Raw genomic sequence first — 23014 nt, 5'->3', positions numbered from 1 at the left:
TTCAATAAAAATACAACAATCTTTCCATCGTATAACAGGAATAACTGCAAGCAGTGTGAAAGTACTGGTCATCTCTACGTTCCGGGTAACCTGAGCTTCACTCTAGGGCGTTGCTCCACCAGATCGAATAGTTATGAACTAAGAAGTCAACGCCAGAAGCATAAAATACTATAAAAATACAACAGTCCTTAAATCATATAACAGGAATAATTGCAACCAGTTTGACAGTAATGGCCATTTCTACGTTCCGGGCAACCTTGGCTTCGCCCTAGGGAGTTGCACCACCAGGTCGAATAGCTAGGGCCTTAGAAAACAACTCCAGACGGATAAGATACAGTAAAAATACAACAGTTTTTCCATCGTATAAAAAGAATAATTGCAACCAGTGTGAAAGTAATGGTCATTTCTACGTTCCGGGTAACCTAGACTTCACTGTAGGGCGTTGCTCCACCAGATCGAATAGTTAGGGCCTAAGAAGTCAACGCCAGAACCATAAAATACAATACAAATAGAACGGTTTTTTCATTCCATAAAGCGAATAATGCAACCACTGTGTAAGTTATGGTCATTTCTACGTTCCGTGCAACCTGGGCTTCACTCTAGGGCGTTGGTCCACCAGTCCGAATTGTTTGGACCTAAGAAGTCAACACCAGAAGCATAAAATACTACAAAAATACAACAGTCCATCCATCGTATAACAGGAATAATTGGAACCAGTGTGAAAGTACTGGTCATTTCTATGTTCCGGGTAACCTTGGCTTCACTCTAGGGCGCTGATCCACCAGATCGAATAGTTAGGGCCTAAGAAGTCAACGCCAGAAGCATAAAATACTATAAAAATACAACAGTCCTCCCATCGTATAACAGGAATAATTGCAACCAGTGTGAAGGTAATGGTCGTTTCTACGTTCCGGGCAACCTAGGCTTTACTCTAGTTCGTTTCTCCACCAGATCGAATAGCTGGGGCCTAAGAAGTCAACCCCAGGAGCATAAAATACGATAAAAAGACAACAGTCCTTCCATCGTATAACAGGAATAATTACAACCATTGTGAAAGTAATGGTCATTTCTACGCTCCGGGTAACCTTGGCTTCACCCTTGGGCGTTGATCCACCATATCAAATAGCTAGGGCCTAAGAAGTCAACGCCAGAAGCATAAAATACTATAAAAATACAACAGTCCTTCCATCGTATAACAGGAATAATTGCAACCAGTGTGAAGGTAATGGTCATTGCTACGTTCCGGGCAACCTAGGCTTCGCTCTAGGGTGTTGCTGCGCCAGATCGAATAGCTAGGGCCTTAGTAGTCAACGCCCGAAACATAAAATACAATAAAAATACAACAGTTTTTCCATCGTATAACGGGAGTAATTGCAACCAGTGTGAATGTACTGGTCATTTCTACGTTCCGGGTAACCTTGGCTTCACTCTAGGGCGTTGATCCACCAGATCGAATTGTTAGGGCCTAAGAAGTCAACGCCAGAGGCATAAAATACTATTAAAGTACAACAGTATTTCTATCGCATAAGAGGAATAATTGCAACCAGTGTGAAGGTAATGGTCATTTCTACGTACCGCGCAACCTAGGCTTCACTCTAGGGCGTTGCTCCACCAGATCGAATAGCTAGGGCCTTAGAAGTCAACGCCCGAAACATAAAATACAATAAAAATACAACAGTTTTTCCATCGTATAACGGGAGCAATTGAAACCAGTGTGAAAGTACTGGTCATTTCTACGTTCCGGGCAACCTAGGCTTTACTCTAGTTCGTTTCTCCACCAGATCGAATAGCCAGGGCCTTAGAAGTCAACGCCAGAAGCATAAAATACAATATAAATGCAACAGTTTTTCCATCGTATAAAGCGAATAATTGCAACCAGTGTGAAAGTTATTGTCATTTCTACATTCCGGGCAAACTAGACTTCACTCTAGTGCGTTGTGCCACCAGATCGAATAGCTAGGGCCTAAGAAGTCAACGCCAGAAGCATAAAATACAGTAAAAAGACAACAGTCCTTCCATCGTATAACAGGAATAATTGCAACCATTGTGAAAGTAATGGTCATTTCTAGGCTCCGGGTAACCTTGGCTTCACCCTAGGACGTTGATCCACCATATCGAATAGCCCGGGCCTAAGAAGTCAGCGCCAGAAGCATAAAATACTATAAAAATACAACAGTCCTTCCATCGTATAACAGGAGTAATTGCAACCAGTGTGAAGGTAATGGTCGTTTCTACGTTCCGGGCAACCTAGGCTTTACTCTAGTTCGTTTCTCCACCAGATCGAATAGCCAGGGCCTTAGAAGTCAACGCCAGAAGCATAAAATACAATATAAATGCAACAGTTTTTCCATCGTATAAAGCGAATAATTGCAACCAGTGTGAAAGGTATGGACATTTCTACATTCCGGGCAAACTAGACTTCACTCTAGTGCGTTGTGCCACCAGATCGAATAGCTAGGGCCTAAGAAGTCAACGCCAGAAGCATAAAATACGATAAAAAGACAGCAGTCCTTCCACCGTATAACAGGTATAATTGCAACCATTGTGAAAGTAATGGTCATTTCTACGCTCCGGGTAACCTTGGCTTCACCATAGGGCGTTGATCCACCATATCGAGTAGCTAGGGCCTAAGAAGTCAACGCCAGAACCATAAAATACAATATAAATAGAACAGTTTTTCCATTGCATAAAGCGAATAATGCAACCAGTGTGAAAGTAATGGTCATTTCTACGTTCCGTGCAACCTAGGCTTCACTCTAGGGCGTTGGTCCACCAGACCGAATAGTTTGGTCCTAAGAAGTCAACGCCAGATGCATAAAATGCAATAAAAATACAACAGTTTTTCCATCGTATAAAGCGAATAATTGCAACCAGTGTGAAAGTAATGATCATTTCTACGTACCGGGCAACCTAGGCTTCACTCTAGGGCGTTGCTCCACCAGATCGAATAGCTAGGGCCTTAGAAGTCAACGCCCGAAACATAAAATACAATAAAAATACAACAGTTTTTCCATTGTATAATGGGAGTAATTGCAACCAGTGTGAAAGTACTGGTCATTTCTACGTTCCGGGTAACCTTGGCTTCACTCTAGGGCGTTGATCCACCAGATCGAATAGCTAGGGCCTAAGAAGTCAACGCCAGAAGCATAAAATACTATAAAAATACAACAGTCCTTCCATCGTATAACAGGAATAATTGCAACCAGTGTGAAGGTAATGGTCATTTCTACGTTCCGGGCAACCTAGGCTTCAGTCTAGGGCGTTGCTCCACCAGATCGAATAGCAAGGGCCTTAGAAGTCAACGCCCGAAACATAAAATACAATAAAAATACAACAGTTTTTCCATCGTATAATGGGAGTAATTGCAACCAGTGTGAAAGTACTGGCCATTTCTACGTTCCGGGTAACCTTGGATTCACTCTAGGGCGTTGCTCCACCAGATCGAATAGTTAGGGACTAAGAAGTCAACGCCAGAAGCATAAAATAGTATTAAAATACAACAGTATTTCTATCGTATAACAGGAATAATTGCAACCAGTGTGAAGGTAATGGTCATTTCTACGTTCCGGGCAACCTAGGCTTCACTCCAGGGCGTTGCTCCACCACATCGAATAGCTAGGGCCTTAGAAGTCAACGCCCGAAACATAAAATACAATAAAAATACAACAGTTTTTCCATCGTATAACGGGAGTAATTGCAACCAGTGTGAATGTACTGGTCATTTCTACGTTCCGGGTAACCTTGGCTTCACTCTAGGGCGTTGATCCACCAGATCGAATTGTTAGGGCCTAAGAAGTCAACGCCAGAAGCATAAAATACTATTAAAGTACAACAGTATTTCTATCGCATAAGAGGAATAATTGCAACCAGTGTGAAGGTAATGGTCATTTCTACGTACCGCGCAACCTAGGCTTCACTCTAGGGCGTTGCTCCACCAGATCGAATAGCTAGGGCCTTAGATGTCAACGCCCGAAACATAAGATACAATAAAAATACAACAGTTTTTCCATCGTATAACGGGAGCAATTGAAACCACTGTGAAAGTACTGGTCATTTCTACGTTCCGGGTAACCTTGGCTTCACTCTAGGGCGTTGCTCCACCAGATCGAATAGTTAGGGCCTTAGAAATCAACGCCCGAAGCAAAAAATACAATAAAAATACAACAGCTTTTCCATCGTATAACAGGAATAATTGCAACCAGTGTGAAAGTACTGGTCATTTCTACGTTCCAGGTAACATAGGCTTCACCCTAGGGCGTGGCTCCACCAGACCGAATAGTTAGGGCGTTAGAAGTCAACGCCCGAAGCATAAAATACAATAAAAATACAACAGCGTTTCCATCGTATAACAGGAATAATTGCAACCAGTGTGAAAGTACTGGTCATTTCTACGTTCCGGGTAACCTAGGCTTCACTCTAGGGCGTTGCCCCACCAGATCGAACAGTTAGGGCCTAAGAAGTCAACGCCAGAAGCATAAAATACAATAAAAATACAACAGCTTTTCCATCGTATAACAGGCATAATTGCAACCAGCGTGAAATTACTGGTCATTTCTACGTTCCGGCAACCTAGGCTTCACTCTAGGGCGTTGGTCTACCAGATCGAATAGTTAGGGCCTAAGAAGTCAACGCCCGAAGCATAAAACACAAAATAAATAGAACGGTTTTTCCATTGTATAAAACGAATAATTGCGACCAGTGTGAAAGTTGGGGTCATTTCTACGTTCCTGGCAACCTAGACTTCACTGGTGGACGTAGCCCCACGAGATCTAATAGCTAGCACCTTAGAAGTCAACACCAGGAGCATAAGATACAATAAAAGTACAACAGGTTTTCCATCGTATAGCTTGAATAAGTGTAACCAGTATGCATGTGATGGTCATTTCTACGTTTCGGCAACCTAGCCTTCACTCAAGGGCGTTGTTCCACCAGATCGAATAGTTTTTGCCTGAGAAGTCAACGCCAGAAGCATAAAATCCAATAAAAATGCAACAGTTTTTCCATCGTATAGCATGAATAATTGCAATCAGTGTGAAAGTAATGACCATTTCGACGTTTCGGGCAACATAGGCTTCACTCTTGGACGTTGCCCCACGAGATCGAATAGCTATGGCCTTAGAAGTCAACGCCACTAGCATAAGATACAATAAAAATACAACAGGTTTTCCATCGTATATAATGAATGTTTACAAACATTGTGAAAGTAACGGTCATTTATACGTTCCTGGCAACCTCGGCCTCACTCTAGGTCGTTGTTCCACCAGATCGACTAGTTACGGCCTAAGAAGTCAACGCCAGCAGCATAGAATACAATATAAATACAACAGTTACTCCGTCGTATAAAACGAATAATTGCAACCAGTGTGAAAGTTAGGGTCATTTCTACGTTCCGGGAAACCTGGGTTTCGCTCTAGGGCGTTGGTCCACCACATCGAATAGTTAGGGCCTTAGAAGTCAACGACAGAAGCTTAAAATACAATATAAATACAACAGCTTTTCCATTGTATAAAATGAATAATTGCAAGCAGTGTGAAAGTAATGGCCATTTCTACGTTTCGGCAACCTAGGCTTCATTCTAGAGCGTTTCTACACCAGATCGATTAGTTAGGGCCTTAGAAGTCAACGCCCGAAGCATAAAATACAAAATAAATAGAACAGTTTTTCCATTGTATAAATCGTATAATTGCAACCAGTGTGAAAGTTATGGTCATTTCTACGTTCCCGGGAACCTAGGCTTCACTCTAGGGCGTTGTCCCACCAGATCGAATAGTTAGGGCCGAAGAAGTCAACGCCAGAAGCATAAAATACAATATAAATACAACAGTTGTTCCATCGTATAAAACGAATAATTGCAACCAGGGTGAAAGTCATGGTCACTTATACGTTCCCGGCAACCTAGGCTTCACTCTAGAGCGTTTCACCACCTGATCGAATAGTTACGGCCTTAGAAGTCAACGCCAGAAGCATAAAATACAATATAAATACAACAGTTCTTCCATCGCAGAAAACGAATTATTGCGACCAGTTTGAAAATTATGGTCATTTCTACGTTCCGGGCCACATAGGCTTCACTCTAGTGCGTTGCTCCACCAGATCGAACAGTTAGGGCGTAAGAAGTCAACGCCAGAAGCATAAGATACAATAAAAATACAACAGTTCTTTCATCGTATAGCATGAATAATTGCAACCAGAGTGAAAGTAATGGTCATTTCTACGTTCCGGGCAACCTAGGCTTGACTCTAGGGCGTTGTTCCACCAGATCGCATAGTTAGGGCCTAAGAAGTCAGCGCCAGAAGCATAAAATACAATATAAATACAACAGTTTTTCCATTGCAGAAAACGAATTATTGCGACCAGTGTGAAAGTTATGGTCATTTATACGTTCCGGGCAACCTAGGCTTGACTCTAGGGCGTTGTTCCACCAGATCCAATTGCTAGGGCCTAAGAAGCCTACGCCAGACGCGCAAATACAAAATAAATACAACAGTTTTTCCATCGTATAAAACGAATAATTGCGACCAGTGTGAAAGTTGTGGTCATTTCTACGTTCCTGGCAACCTAGACTTCACTCGTGGACGTAGCCCCGCGAGATCTAATAGCTAGCACCTTAGAAGCCAACGCCAGGAGCATAAGATACAATAAAAGTACAACAGGTTTTCCATCGTATAGCATGAATAAGTGTAACCAGTATGCAAGTGATGATCATTTCTACGTTTCGGCAACCTAGCCTTCACTCTAGGGCGTTGTTCCGCCAGATCGAATAGTTTTTGCCTGAGAAGTCAACGCCAGAAGCATAAAATACAATAAAAATGCAACAGTTTTTCCATCGTATAGCATGAATAATTGCAACCAGTGTGTAAGTAATAATCATTTCGACGTTTCGGGCAACATAGGCCTCACTCTAGGTCGTTGCTCCAGCAGATCGAACAGTTAGGGCCTAAGAAGTCAACGCCAGAAGCATAAGATACAATAAAAATACAACAGTTTTTCCATCGTATAACAGGAATAATTGCAAACAATGTGAAAGTTATGGTCATTTCTACGTTTCGGGCAACCTAGGCTTCACTCTAGGGCGTTGCTACACCAGATCGAATAGTTACGGCCTTGGAAGTCAACGCCCGAAGCATAAAACACAATATAACTACAACAGCTTTTCCATCGAATAAAACGAATAATTGCAACCAATGTGAAGGTACTAGTCATTTCTACGTTCCAGGCAACCTAGGCTTCACTCTAGGGCGTTGCTCCACCACATGGAATAGATACGGCCTCAGAAGTCAACGCCAGAAGCGTAAAATACAATATAAATGAAACAGTTTTTCCATCGTATAAAATGAATAATTGCAAACAATGTGAAAGTAACGGTCATTTCTACGTTCCGGGCAAGCCAGGCTTCAGTCTAGGGCGTTACTCGACCAGATCCAATAGTTAGGGCCTCAGAAGTCAACGTCAGAAGCATAAAATACAGTAAAAATAGAACAGTTTTTCCATCGTATAGCATGAATAATTGCAACCAGTGTGAAAGAAATGGTCATTTCTACGTTCCGGGCAACCTAGGCTTCACTCTAGGGCGTTGCTGCACCAAACCGAATAGCTAGGGCCTAAGAAGTCATCGCCAGAAGCATAAAACACAATATAAATACAACAGTTTTTTCATCGCATAAAACAAATAATTGCATCCAGTATGAAAGCTAAGGTCATTTCTACGTTCCGGGCAACCTAGGCTTCACTCTAGGCCGTTGCTCCACCAGACCGAATAGTTAGGGCCTAAGAAGTCAACGCCAGAAGCATAAAATACAATAACAATGCAACAGTCCTTCCATCGTATAACAGGAATAATTGCAACCAGCGTGAAAGTTATGGTCATTTCTACGTTTCGGGCATCCTAGGCTTCACTCTAGGGCGTTGCTCCACCCGATCGAATAGATAGGGCCTTGGAAGTCAACGCCCGAAGCATAAAACACAATATAAATACAACTGCTTTTCCATCGTATAAAACGAATAATTGCAACCAATGTGAAGGTACTGGTCATTTCTACGTTCCAGGCAACCTAGGGTACACTCTAGGGCGATGCTCCGCCACATCGAATAGCTACGGCCTTAGAAGTCAACGCCAGAAGCATAAAATGCAATATAAATAAAACTGTTGTTCCATCGTATAAAATAAATAATTGCAAACAGTGTAAAAGTAATGGTCATTTCTACGTTCCGGGAAACCTAGGCTTCACTCTAGGGCGCGGCTGCACCAAGTCCAATAGCTCCGGCCTTAGAAGTCAACGCCAGAAGCATAAAATACAATATAAATACAACAGCTTTTCCATCGTATAAAACGAATAATTGCAAACTTTGTGAAAGTACTGGTCATTTCTACGTTCCGGGTAACATTGGCTTCACACTAGGGCGTTGATACACCAGATCGAATAGTTAGGGCCTTAGAAATCAACGCCCGAAGCAAAAAATACAATAAAAATACAACAGCATTTCCATCGTATAACAGGAATAATTGCAACCAGTGTGAAAGTACTGGTCATTTCTACGTTCCAGGTAACATAGGCTTCACCCTAAGGCGTGGCTCCACCAGACCGAATAGTTAGGGCGTTAGAAGTCAACGCCCGAAGCATAAAATACAATAAAAATACAACAGCGTTTCCATCGTATAACAGCAATAATTGCAACCAGTGTGAAAGTACTGGTCATTTCTACGTTCCGGGTAACCTAGGCTTCACTCTAGGGCGTTGCCCCACCAGATCGAACAGTTAGGGCCTAAGAAGTCAACGCCAGAAGCATAAAATACTATAAAAATACAACAGTCCTTCAATCGTATAACAGGAACAATTGCAACCGGTGTGAAAGTTATGATCATTTCTACGTTTCGTGAAACCTAGGCTTCACTCTAGGGCGTTGTTCCACCAGATCGAATAGTTAGGGCCTAAGAAGTCAACGCCAGAAGCATAAAATACAATAAAAATACAACAGATTGTCCATCGTATAAAACGAATATTTGCAACCAGTATGAAAGTTGTGGTCATTTCTACGTTCCGGGCAACCTAGGCTTCACCCTAGGGCGTTGCTCCACCAGAACGAATAGTTAGGGCCTTAGAAGTCAAAGCCCGAAGCATAAAATACAAAATAAATAGAACAGTCTTTCCATAGTATAAAACGAATAATTGCAACCAGTGTGAATGTGATCGTCATTTCTACGTTCCGGTCAAACTAGGCTTAACACTAGGGCGTTCTTCCACCAGATCGAATAGCTAGGGCCTTAGGAGTCAGCGCCCGAAACATAAAACACAATAAAAGTACAACAGTTTTTCCATCGTATAACGGGAATAATTGCAGCAAGTGTGAAAGTGATGGTCATTTCTACGTTCCGGGGAACCTAGGCTTCACTCTAGGCCGTCGATCCACCAGATCCAATAGATAGGGCCTAACAAGTCAACGCCAGAAGCACCAAATACAAAATAAAACAACAGTTTTTCCATCGTATAAAACGAATAATTGCAACCAGTGTGAAAATAATGGTCATTTCTACGATCAGGGCAGCCTAGGCTTGTCTCTAGGGCGTTGTTACACCACATTGAGTAGGTAGAGCCATAGAAGTCAATGCCCGAACCATAAAATACAATAAAGGTACAACAGTTTTTCCATCGTATAACAGGAATAATTGCAACCAGTGTGAATGTGATGCTCCTTTCTACGTTCCGGGCAACCTAGGCTTAACTCTAGGGCGTTGTTCCACAAGATCGAATAGCTTGGGCCTAAGATGTCAACGCCAGAAGCATAAAATACATGATGAATACAACAGTTTTTCCATCGTATAAAACGAATAATTGCAACCAGTGTGGAATTTATGGTCATTTCTACGTTCCGGGCAACCTAGGCTTCACTCTAGGGCGTTGCTCCTCCAGATCGAATAGCTAGGGCCTAAGAAGTCAACGCCAGAAGCATAAAATACATGATGAATACAACAGTTTTTCCATCATATAAAACGAATAATTGCAACCAGTGTGAAAATTATGGTCATTTCTACGTTCAGGGCAACCTAGTCTTCACTCCAGGGCGTTCTTCCACCAGATCGAATAGTTAGGGCCTAAGAAGGCAACGCCAGAAGCATAAAATACTATAAGGATACAACAGTTTTTCCATCGTAACAAACGAATATTTGCAACCAGTATGAAAGTTATGGTCATTTCTACGTTCCTGGCAACCTAGGCTTCACCCTACGGCGTTGCTCCACCAGATCGAAGAGCTAGTGCCTTCGAAGTCAACTCCCGAGGCATAAAATACAATAAAAATATAACATTTTTTACATCGTATAAAAGGAATAATTGCAACCAGTGTGAAAGCACTGGTCTTTTCTACGTTCCGGGTAAACTAGGCTTCACTCTAATGCGTTGCTCCACCAGATCGAATAGTTAGGGCCTAAGAAGTCAACGCCAGAAGCATAAAATACTATAAAAACACAACAGTTTTTCCAACGTATAACAGGAATAATTGCAACCAGTGTGAAAGTTATGGTCATTTCTACGTTCCGGGCATGCTAGGTGTCACTATATGGCGTTGCTCCACCAGATCGAATAGTTAGGGCCTAAGAAGTCAACGCCAGAATCATAAAATACGATATAAATACAACAGATTTTCCATCGCACAAAACGAATAATTGCAACCAGTGTGAAAGTTATGGGCACTTCTACATTCCGAGCAACCTAGGCTACACTTTAGGGCGTTGCTCCACCAGATCGAATAGTTAGGGCCTTAGAAGTCAACGCCAGGAGCATAAAATACAATAAAGATGCAACAGTTTTTCCATCGTATAACAGGAATAATTGCAACCAGTGTGAAGGTAATGGTATGTTCCACCTTCCGGGCAACCTAGGCTTGACTTTAGGGCGGTGCTCAACCAGATCAAATAGTTAGGGCCCAAGAAGTCAACGCCAGAAGCATAAAACACAATATAAATACAACAGCTTTTCCATCGTATATAATGTATATTTGCAAACAGTGTGAAAGTAATGGTCATTTCTACGTTCCGGGCAACCTAGGCTTCACTCTAGGGCGTTCTTCCATCAGATCGAATGGTTAGGGCCTAAGAAGTCAACGGCAGAAGAATTTAATACAATATAAGTGCAACAGTTTTTCCATCGTACAGAATGAATAATTGCAAACAGTGTGAAAGTAATGGTCATTTCTACGTTCCGAGCAACATAGGCTTCACTCCAGGGCGCTGTTCCACCAGATCGAATAGTTAGGGCCTTAGACGTCAACGCCAGGCGCATGAAGTACAATACAAATACAACAGCTTCTCCATCCTATAAAACGAATAATTGCAACCAGTGTGAAAGTAAGGGTCATTTCTACGTTTCGGGCAACCTAGGCTTCACTCTAGGGAGTTGCTCCACCAGATCCAATAGATAGGGACTTGGAATTCAACGCCAGATGCATAAAATACAATAAAAATACAACAGTTCTTCCAACGTATAACAGGAATAATTGCAACCAGTGTGAAAGTTATGGTCATTTCTACGTTCCGGGCATGCTACGTTTCACTCTATGGCGTTCCTCCACCAGATCGAATAGTTAGGGCCTAAGAAGTCAACGCCAGAATCATAAAATACGATATAAATACAACAGATTTTCAATCGCATAAAACGAATAATTGCAACCAGTGTGAAAGTTATGGTCATATCTACGTTCCGGGCGACATAGGCGTCAATCTAGGGCGTTGCTCCACCAGATCGAATAGTTAGGGCCTTAGAAGTCAACGCCAGAAGCATAAAATACAATAAAGATGCAACAGTTTTTCCATCGTATAACAGGAATAATTGCAACCAGTGTGAAGGTAATGGTATTTTCTACGTTCTGGGCAACCTAGGCTTCACTCTAGGGCGGTGCTCCATCATATCAAATAGTTAGGTCCTAAGAAGTCAACGCCAGAAGCATAAAATACAATATACATACAACAGCTTTTCAATCGTATATAATGTATATTTGCAAACAGTGTGAAAGTAATGGTCATTTCTACGTTCCGGGCAACCTAGGCTTCTCTCTAGGGCGTAGCTCCACCACATCGAATGGTTAGGGCCTAAGAAGTCAACGCCAGAGGATTTTAATACAATATAAGTACAAGAGCTTCTCCATCGTATAAAACGAATAATTGCAACCAGTGTGAAAGTAAGGGTCATTTCTACGTTACGGGCAACCTAGGCTTCACTCTAGGGCGTTGCTAAACCAGATCCAATAGATAGGGACTTAGAATTCAACGCCAGAAGCATAAAATACAATAAAAATACAACAGTTTTTCCAACGTATAACAGGAATAATTGCAACCTGTGTGAAAGTTATGGTCATTTCTCCGTTGCGGGCATGCTACGTTTCACTCTATGGCGTTCCTCCACCAGATCGAATAGTTAGGGCCTAAGAAGTCAACGCCAGAATCATAAAATACGATATAAATACAACAGCTTTTCCATCGTATAAGACGAATAATTGCCACCAGTGTGAAAGCTATGGACATTTCTACATTCCTAGCAACCCAGGCATCACTCTAGGGCGTTGCTCCACCAGATCGAATAGTTAGGGCCTTAAAAGTCAACGCCAGGAGCATAAAATACAATAAAGATGCAACAGCTTTTCCATCGTATAAAACGAATAATTGCAACCAGTGTGAAAGTAATTGTCATTTCTACGTTTCGTGCAATATAGGCTTCACTCTTGAACGTTGCCCCACGAGATCGAATAATGAGGACCTTAGAAGTCAACCCCAGAAGCATGAAATACAGTAAAAATACAACAGTTTTTCCATCGTATAGCATGAATAATTGCAACCAGTGTGAACGTAACGGTCATTTCTACGTTCCGGGCAGCCTATGCTTCACTCTTGAACGTTGCCCCACGAGATCGAATAGCTAGGACCTTAGAAGTCAACGCCAGAAGCATAAAATACAGTAAAAGTACAAAAGTTTTTCCATCGTATAACAGGAATAATTGCAACCAGTGTGAAAGTAATGGTCATTTCTACGTTCCGGGCAAGCTAGGCTTCACTCTAGGGCGTTGCTCCACCAGATCGAATAGTTAGGGCCTAAGACGTCAACGCCAGAAGCATAAAATACAAAATAAATACAACAGTTTTACCATCGTGTAAAAAGAATAATTCCAACCAGTGTGAAAGTAATGGTCATTTCTACGTTCCGGGCAACCTAGGCTTCACTCTAGGGCGTTGTTCCACCAGATCGAATAGTTAGGGCCTAAGAAGTCAACTCAAGAAGCATAAAATACAATATGAATACAACAGCCTTTCCATTGTATAAAACGAATTATTATAATAAATAATTATAAAAATAACGCTTCTGGCGTTGAATTCTAAGTCCCTAACGATTCGATCTCGTGGAGCAACGCCCTAGAGTGAAGCCTAGATTGCCCGGAACGTAGACATGACCATATCTTTTACACTGGTTGCTATTATTCCTGTTATACGATGGAAAAGCCGTTGTATTTATATTGTATTTTCTGCTTCTGGCGTTGACTGCTAAGGCCCTGGCTATTCGATCTGGTGGAGCAACGCCCTAGAGTGAAGCCTAGGTTGCCCGGAACGTAGAAATGACCATAACTTTCACACTGGTCGCAATTATTCGTTTTATACGATGGAAAAACTGTTGCATCTTTATCGTATTTTATGCTTCTGGCGTTGACTTCTAAGGCCCTAACTCTTCGATCTGGTGGAGCAACGCCCTAGAGTGAAGCCTAGGTTGCTCGGAACGTAGAAATGACCATTACTTTCACACTGTTTGCAATTATTCATTTTATACGATGGCAAAGCTGTTGTATTTATATTCTATTTTATGCTCCTGGCGTTGGCTTCTAAGGCCGTAGTTACTAGATGTGGTGGAGCAACGCCCTAGACTTACGCCTAGGTTGCCAGGAACGTAGAAATGACCATTACTTTCACAATGTTTGAAATTATTCATTTTATACGATGGAGAAACTGTAGTACTTACTTTGTATTTTATTCTTCTGGTGTTGACTTCTTAGGCCCTAGCTATTCGATCTGGTGGAACAACGACCTAGAGTGAAGCCTAGGTTGCCCGGAACGTAGAAATGACCATTACCTTCACACTGTTTGCAAGTGTACATTATATACGATGGAAAAGCTGTTGTATTTATATTGTATTTTATGCTTCTGGCGTTGACCTCTTAAGCCCTAGCTACTTGAGCTGGTGGAGCACCTCCCTGGACTGAAGCCTCGGTTGTCCGGAACGTAGAACATAACATTACCTTCACACTGGTTGCAATTATTCCTGTTATACGATGCAAAAGCTGCTGCATTTATATTGTATTTTATGCTTCTGGCGTCGACTTCTAAGGCCGTAGCTATTTGATATGGTGCAGCAACACACTAGAGTGAAGCCTAGGTTGTCCGGAACGTAGAAATGACCATTACTTTCACGCTGGTTGTAATTATTCCTGTTATACGTTGAAAAACTGTTGGGTTTTTATTGTATTTCATGCTTCTGGCGTTGACATCTTAAGCCCTAACAATTCGATCTGTTGGAGCAACGCCCTAGAGTGTATCCTAGGTTGCCCGGAACGTAGAAATGACCATTACGTTCACACTGCTTGCAATTATCAATTTTTGACGATGGAAAAGATGTTGTATTTATATTGTATTTTATGCTTCTGGCGTTGACTTCTAAGGCCCTAGCTATTCGATCTGGTGCAGCAACGCCCTAGAGTGAAGCCTAGATTGCCCGGAACGTAGAAATGACCATTACTTCCACACTGTTTGCTATTATTCGTTTTATACGAAGGAAAAATTCTTGTATTTATATTGTATTTTATGCTTCTGGCGTTGATTTCTCAGGCCCTAACTATTCGATCTGGTGGAACAACGGCCTAGACTGAAGCCTAGGATGCCCGAAACGTTGAAATGACCATTACTTTCACACTGGTTGCAATTATTCATGCTATACGATGGAAAAACTGTTGTATTTTTACTGTATTTTATGCTTCTGGCGTTAACTTCTAAGGTCCTAGCTATTCGATCTCGTGGGGCAATGCCCTAGAGTGAAGCCTAGGTTGCCCGGAACGTAGAAATGACAATAACTTTCACACTGGTTGCAATTACTCGTTTTATACGATGGTAAAGCTGTTGTATTTATATTGTATTTTATGCTTCAGGCGTTGACTTCTAAGGTCGTATCTTTTCGATGTGGTGGAGCAACGCCCTAGAGTGAAGCCTAGGTTGCCCGGAACGTAGAAATGACCATTACTTTCACACTGGTTGCAATTATTCCTGTTATACGATGGAAAAACTGTTGTATTTATATTGTATTTTATGCTTCAGGCGTTGACTTCTAAGGTCGTATCTATTCGATGTGGTGGAGCAACGCCCTAGAGTGAAGCCTAGGTTGCCCGGAACGTAGAAATGACCATAACTTTTACACTGGTTGCAATTATTCGTTTTATACAATGGAAAAACTGTTCTATTTATTTTGTATTTTATGCTTCGGGCGTCGACTACTAAGGCCCTAACTATTCGCTCTGGTGGAGCAACGCCCTAGAGTGAAGCCTAGGTTGCCCGGAACGTAGAAATGACCATTACTTTCACACTGGTTGGAATTATTCTTTTTACACGATGGTAAAACTGTTGTATTTATTTTGTATTTTATGCTTCTGGCGTTGACGTCTTAGGCCCTAACTATTCGATCTGGTGGAGCAACGCCCTAGAGTGAAGCCTAGCTTGCCCGGAACGTAGAAATGACCATTACTTTCACACTGGTTGCAATTATTCCTGTTATACGATGGAAAAACTTTTGTACTTTTACTGTATTTTATGCTTCTGGCGTTGACTTCTAAGGTCCTAGCTATTCGATCTCGTGGGGCAACGTTCAAGAGTGAAGCATAGGCTGCCCGGAACGTAGAAATGACCGTTACGTTCACACTGGTTGCAATTATTCATGCTATACGATGGAAAAACTGTTGTATTTTTACTGTATTTCATGCTTCTGGGGTTGACTTCTAAGGTCCTCATTATTCGATCTCGTGGGGCAACGTTCAAGAGTGAAGCCTATATTGCACGAAACGTAGAAATGACAATTACTTTCACACTGGTTGCAATTATTCGTTTTATACGATGGAAAAGCTGTTGTATTTATATTGTATTTTATGCATCAGGCGTTGACCTCTAAGGTCGTAGCTATTCGATGTGGTGGAGCGACGCCCTAGAGTGAAGCCTAGGTTGCCCGGAACGTAGAAATGACCATAACTTTCACAGTGGTTGCAATTATTCGTTTTATACGATGGAACAACTCTTGTATGTATTTTGTGTTTTATGCTTCGGGCGTCGACTACTAAGGCCCTAACTATTCGATGTGGTGGAGCAACGCCCTAGAGCGAAGCCTAGGTTGCTCGGAACGTAGAAATGACCATATCTTTCACACTGGTGGCAATTATTCCTGTTATGCGATGGAAAATATGTTGTATTTATATTGTATTTTATGCTTCAGGCGTTGACTTCTAAGGTCGTATCTATTAGATGTGGTGGAGCAACGCCCTAGAGTGAAGCCTAGGTTGCCCGAAACGTAGGAATGACCATTACTTTCACACTGGTTGCAATTATTCACGCTATGCTGTGGAAAACACGTTGCAGTTGTATTGTCTTTTACGCTTCTGGCGTTGACTTCTTGGGCCCTAACTATTCGATCTGGTGGAGCGACGCCCTAGAGTGGAGCCTACGTTGCGCGGAACGTAGAAATGACTTTTACTTTCACACTGGTTGCAATTATTCCTGTTATACGATGGAAAACCTGTTGTATTATTATTGTACTTTATCCTTCTGGCGTTGGCTTCTAAGGTCCTAGCCATTCGATCTCGTGGGGCAACGTCGAGGAGTGAAGCCTATGTTGCCCGGAACGTAGAAATGGCCATTACTTTCACACTGGTTGGAATTATTCTTTTTATACGATGGAAAAACTGTTGTATTTATTTTGTATTTTATGCTTCTGGCGTTGACTTCTTAGGCCCTAACTATTCGATCTGGTGGAGGAACGCCCTAGAGTGAAGCCTAGGTTGCGCGGAACGTAGAAACGACCACCACTTTCACACTGGCTGCAAATATTCCTGTTACACGGTTGAAAAACTGTTGCATTTATATTGTATTTTATGTTTCTGGCGTTGACTTCTAACGTCCTACCTATTCGATCTGGTGGAGTAACGCCCTAGAGTGAAGCCTAAGTTGCCCGGAACGTAGAAATGACCATTACTTAAACACTGTTTGCAATTATTCCTGTTATCCGATGGACAAACTGTTGCATTTAAATTGTATTTTATGTTTCTGGCGTTGACTTCTTAGGCCATAACTATAAGATCTGGCGGAGCAACGCCCTAGAGTGAAGCATAGGTTGCCCGGAACGTAGAAATGACCATTACTTTCACACTGGTTGCAATTATTCATGCTATATGATGGAAAAACTGTTGTATTTTTACTGTATTTTATACGATGGAAAAGCTGTTGTATTTATATTGTATTTTATGCTTCAGGCGTTGAACTCTAAGGTCGTAGCTATTCGATGTGGTGGAGCAACGCCCTAGAGTGAAGCCTAGGTTGCCCGCAACGTAGAAATGACCATTACTTTCACACTGTTTGCAATTATTCCTGTTATCCGATGGACAAACTGTTGGATTTTTACTGTACTTTATGCTTCTGGCGTTGACTTCTAAGGTCCTAGCTATTCGATCTCGTGGGGCCACGTTCAAGAGTGAAGCATAGGTTGCCCGGAACGTAGAAATGGACATTACTTTCACACTGGTTGCAATTATTCATGCTATACGATGGAAAAACTGTTGTATTTTTACTGTATTTTATGCTTCTGGGGTTGACTTCTAAGGTCCTAACTATTCGATCTCGTGGGGCAACCTTCAAGAGTGAAGCCTGTGTTGCCCGAAACGTAGAAATGACCATTACTTTCACACTGGTTGCAATTATTCGTTTTATACGATGGAAAAGCTGTTGTATTTACATTGTATTTTATGCTTCAGGCGTTGGCCTCTAAGGTCGAAGCTATTCGATGTGGTGGAGCAACGCCCTAGAGTGAAGCCTAGGTTGCCCGGAACGTAGAAATGACCATTACTTTCACACTGTTTGCAATTATTCCTGTTATCCGATTGACAAACAGTTGGATTTTTACTGTACTTTATGCTTCTGGCCATGACTTCTAAAGCCCTACCTATTCGATCTGGCGGAGCAACGCCCTAGAGTGAAGCCTAGGTTGCCCGAAACGTAGGAATGACCATTACTTTCACACTGGTTGCAATTATTCACGCTATGCTGTGGAAAACACGTTGCAGTTGTATTGTCTTTTATGCTTCTGGCGTTGACTTCTTGGGCCCTAACTATTCGATCTGGTGGAGCGACGCCCTAGAGTGGAGCCTACGTTGCGCGGAACGTAGAAATGACTTTTAGTTTCACACTGGTTGCAATTATTCCTGTTATACGATGGAAAACCTGTTGTATTATTATTGTATTTTATCCTTCTGGCGTTGGCTTCTAAGGTCCGAGCCATTCGATCTCGTGGGGCAACGTCCAGGAGTGAAGCCTATGTTGCCCGGAACGTAGAAATGGCCATTACTTTCACACTGGTTGGAATTATTCTTTTTATACGATGGAAAAACTGTTGTATTTATTTTGTATTTTATGCTTCTGGCGTTGACTTCTTAGGCCCTAACTATTCGATCTGGTGGAGCGACGCCCTAGAGTGAAGCGTGCGTTCCGCGGAACGTAGAAATGACCATTACTTTCACACTGGTTGCTACTATTCCTGTTATACGATGGAAAACCTGTTGTATTTTTATTGTATTTTATGTTTCTGGCGTTGACTTCATGGCCATAACTATTCGATCTGGCGGAGCAACGCCCTAGAGTGATGCCTAGGTTGCCCGGAACGTAGAAATGACCATTACTTTCACACTGGTTACAATTATTCCTGTTATACGATGGAAAAACTTTTGTACTTTTACTGTATTTTATGCTTCTGTCGTTGACTTCTAAGGTCCTAGCTATTCGATCTCGTGGGGCAACGTTCAAGAGTGAAGCATAGGCTGCCCGGAACGTAGAAATGACCATTACTTTCACACTGGTTGCAATTATTCATGCTATTCGATGGAAAAACTGTTGTATTTTTACTGTATTTCATGCTTCTGGGGTTGACTTCTAAGGTCCTAACTATTCGATCTCGTGGGGCAACGTTCAAGAGTGAAGCCTATATTTCCCGAAACGTAGAAATGACCATTACTTTCACACTGGTTGCAATTATTCGTTTTATACGATGGAAAAGCTGTTGCATTTTTACTTTATTTTATGCTTCTGGGGTTGACTTCTAAGGTCCTAACTATTCGATCTCGTGGGGCAACGTTCAAGAGTGAAGCCTATGTTGCCCGAAACGTAGAAATGACCATTACTTTCACACTGGTTGCAATTATTCGTTTTATACGATGGAAAAGCTGTTGTATTTATATTGTATTTTACGCTTCTGGCGTTGACTTCTAAGGTACTAACTGTTCGATCTGGTGGAGCAACGCCCTAGAGTGAAGCTTAGTTTGCCCGGAACATAGGAATGACCATAACCTTCACACTGGTGGCTGTTATTCGTTTTATTCGATGGAAAAACTGTTATATTTATATTGTATTTTATGCTTCTGGCGTTGATTTCTGAGGCCCTAACTATTCGGTCTGTTGGAGCAACGCCCTAGAGTGAAGCTTAGGTTGCCCGGAACATAGAAATGACCATAACTTTCACACTGATGGCTATTATTCGTTTTATTCGATGGAAAAACTGTTATATTTATATTGTATTTTATGCTTCTGGCGTTGACTTCTTAGGCCCTAAGTATCCGATATGGTGGAGCAACACCCTAGAGTGAAGCCTAGGGTGCCCGGAACGTAGAAATGACCATCACTTTCAAACAGGTTGCAATTATTCCTTTCATCCGATGGAAAAACTGTTTTATTTATACTGTATTTTATGCTTCTGGCGTTGACTTCTAAGGCACTAAGTATTCGATATGGTGGAGCAACACCCTAGAGTGAAGCCTAGGGTGCCCGGAACGTAGAAATGACCATAACTTTCAAACTGGTTGCAATTATTCCTTTCATACGATGGAAAAACTGTTTTATTTATACTGTATTTTATGCTTCTAGCGTTGACTTCTAAGGCACTAAGTATTCGATATGGTGGAGCCACACCCTAGAGTGAAGCCTAGGGTGCCCGGAACGTAGAAATGACCATCACTTTCAAACTGGTTGCAATTACTCCTGGTATATGATGGAAAAACTGTTGTATTTTTATTGCATTTTATGCTTCGGGCGTTGACTTCTAAGGCCGGAGCTGTTCTACGTGGTGGAGCTACGCCCTAGAGAGAAGTCTAGGTTTCCCGGAACGTAGAAATGACCATAACCTTCACACTGGTGGCTGTTATTCGTTTTATTCGATGGAAAAACTGTTATATTTATATTGTATTTTATGCTTCTGGCGCTGACTTCTTAGGCCCTAACTATTCGATCTGGTGGAACAACGCCCTAGTGTGAAGTCTAGGTTTCACGGAACGTAGAAATGACCATCACTTTCACAGTGTTTGCAATTATTCATTTTATACGATTGAAAAACTAGTGAACTTATATTGTATTTTATCCTTCCGGCGTTGAATTCTCAGTCCGTAGCTATTTGATCTGGTAGAGCAACGCCCTAGAGTGAAACCTAGATTACCCGGAACCTAGAAATGACCAGTAGTTTCACACTGGTTGCAGTTATTCCAGTTATACGATGGAAAAACCGTTGCATCTTTATTGTATTTTATGCTTCTGGCGTTGACTTCTAAGGCCCTAACTATTCGATCTGGTCGAGCAACGCCCTATAGTTAAGCCTAGGTTGCCCGGAACGTAGAAATGACGATTACTTTCACAATGTTTGCAATTATCCATTTTATACGATTGAAAAACTAGTGAACTTATACGGTATTTTATCCTTCTGGCGTTGAATTCTAAGTCCGTAGCTATTTGATATGGTGGAGCAACGCCCCAGAGTGAAACCTAGATTACCCGGAACGTAGAAATGACCAGTACTTTCAAACTGGTTACAATTATTCCTGTTGTACGATGGAAATACTGTTGTATTTTTATTGCATTTTATTCTTCGGGCGTTGACTTCTAAGGCCCTAACTATTCGATCTGGTGGAGCAACGCCCTAGGGTGAAGCCTAGGTTGCCCGGAAAGTAGAAATGTCCATAACTTTCATACTGGTTGCAATTATTCGTTTTATACGATGGAAAAACTGTTGTATTTATACTGTATTTTATGCTTCTGACGTTGACTTCTAAGTCACTCACTATTCGATCTGGTGGAGCAACGCCCTCGAGTGAAGCTTAGGTCGCCCGGAACATAGAAATGACCATAACCTTCACACTGGTGGCTATTATTCGTTTTATTCGATGGAAAAACTGTTATATTTATATTGTATTTTATGCTTCTGGCGCTGACTTCTTAGGCCCTAACTATTCGATCTGGTGGAACAACGCCCTAGTGTGAAGTCTAGGTTTCACGGAACGTAGAAATGACCATCACTTTCACAGTGTTTGCAATTATTCATTTTATACGATTGAAAAACTAGTGAACTTATATTGTATTTTATCCTTCCGGCGTTGAATTCTCAGTCCGTAGCTATTTGATCTGGTAGAGCAACGCCCTAGAGTGAAACCTAGATTACCCGGAACCTAGAAATGACCAGTACTTTCAAACTGGTTACAATTATTCCTGTTGTACGATGGAAATACTGTTGTATTTTTATTGCATTTTATTCTTCGGGCGTTGACTTCTAAGGCCCTAACTATTCGATCTGGTGGAGCAACGCCCTAGGGTGAAGCCTAGGTTGCCCGGAAAGTAGAAATGTCCATAACTTTCATACTGGTTGCAATTATTCGTTTTATACGATGGAAAAACTGTTGTATTTATACTGTATTTTATGCTTCTGACGTTGACTTCTAAGTCACTCACTATTCGATCTGGTGGAGCAACGCCCTCGAGTGAAGCTTAGGTCGCCCGGAACATAGAAATGACCATAACCTTCACACTGGTGGCTATTATTCGTTTTATTCGATGGAAAAACTGTTATATTTATATTGTATTTTATGCTTCTGGCGCGGACTTCTTAGGCCCTAACTATTCGATCTGGTGGAACAACGCCCTAGAGTGAAGTCTAGGTTGCCCGGAACGTAGAAATGACCATCACTTTCACACTGGTTGCAATTATTCATGTTATAGGATGGAAAACCTACTGTATTTATATTGTATTTTATGCTTCTGGTGTTGACTTCTTAGGCCCTAACTATTCGATCTGATGGAGCAACGCCCTAGAGTGAAGCCTAGGTTGCCCGGAACATAGAAATGACCATATCTTTCACACTGGTTGCTATTGCTCCTGTTATACGATTGAAAGGCTGTTGTATTTATATTGTATTTTATGCTTCTGGCGTTGACTTCTGAGGCCCTAACTACTCAATCTGTTGGAGCAATGCCCTAGGGTGAATCCTAGGTTGCCCGGTAAGTAGAAATGACCATAACTTTCGTACTGGTTGCAATTATCCGTTTTATACGATGGAACAACTGTTGTATTTATATTGTATTTTATGCTTCTGGCGTTGACTTCTAAGGCACTAAGTATTCGACATGGTGGAGCAACGCCCTAGAGTGAAGCCTAGGGTGCCCGGAACGTAGAAATGACCAGTACTTTCACACTGGTTGCATTTATTCCAGTTATACGATGGAAAAACTGTTGCACCTTTATTGTATTTTATGCTTCTTGCGTTGACTTCTAAGGCACTAACTATTCGATCTGTTGGAGCAACGCCCTAGAGTGAAGCCTTGGTTTCCCGGCACGTAGAAATGACCATGACTTTCATACTGATTGAAATTATTCGTTTTATACGATGGAAAAACTGTTGTATTTAAATTGTATTTTATGCTTCTGGC

Source organism: Calliopsis andreniformis, unplaced genomic scaffold (assembly GCF_051401765.1).
Source record: "Calliopsis andreniformis isolate RMS-2024a unplaced genomic scaffold, iyCalAndr_principal scaffold0018, whole genome shotgun sequence".
Taxonomy (NCBI): Eukaryota; Metazoa; Arthropoda; class Insecta; order Hymenoptera; family Andrenidae; genus Calliopsis; species Calliopsis andreniformis.
Note: the sequence above shows the minus strand (reverse complement) of the source record.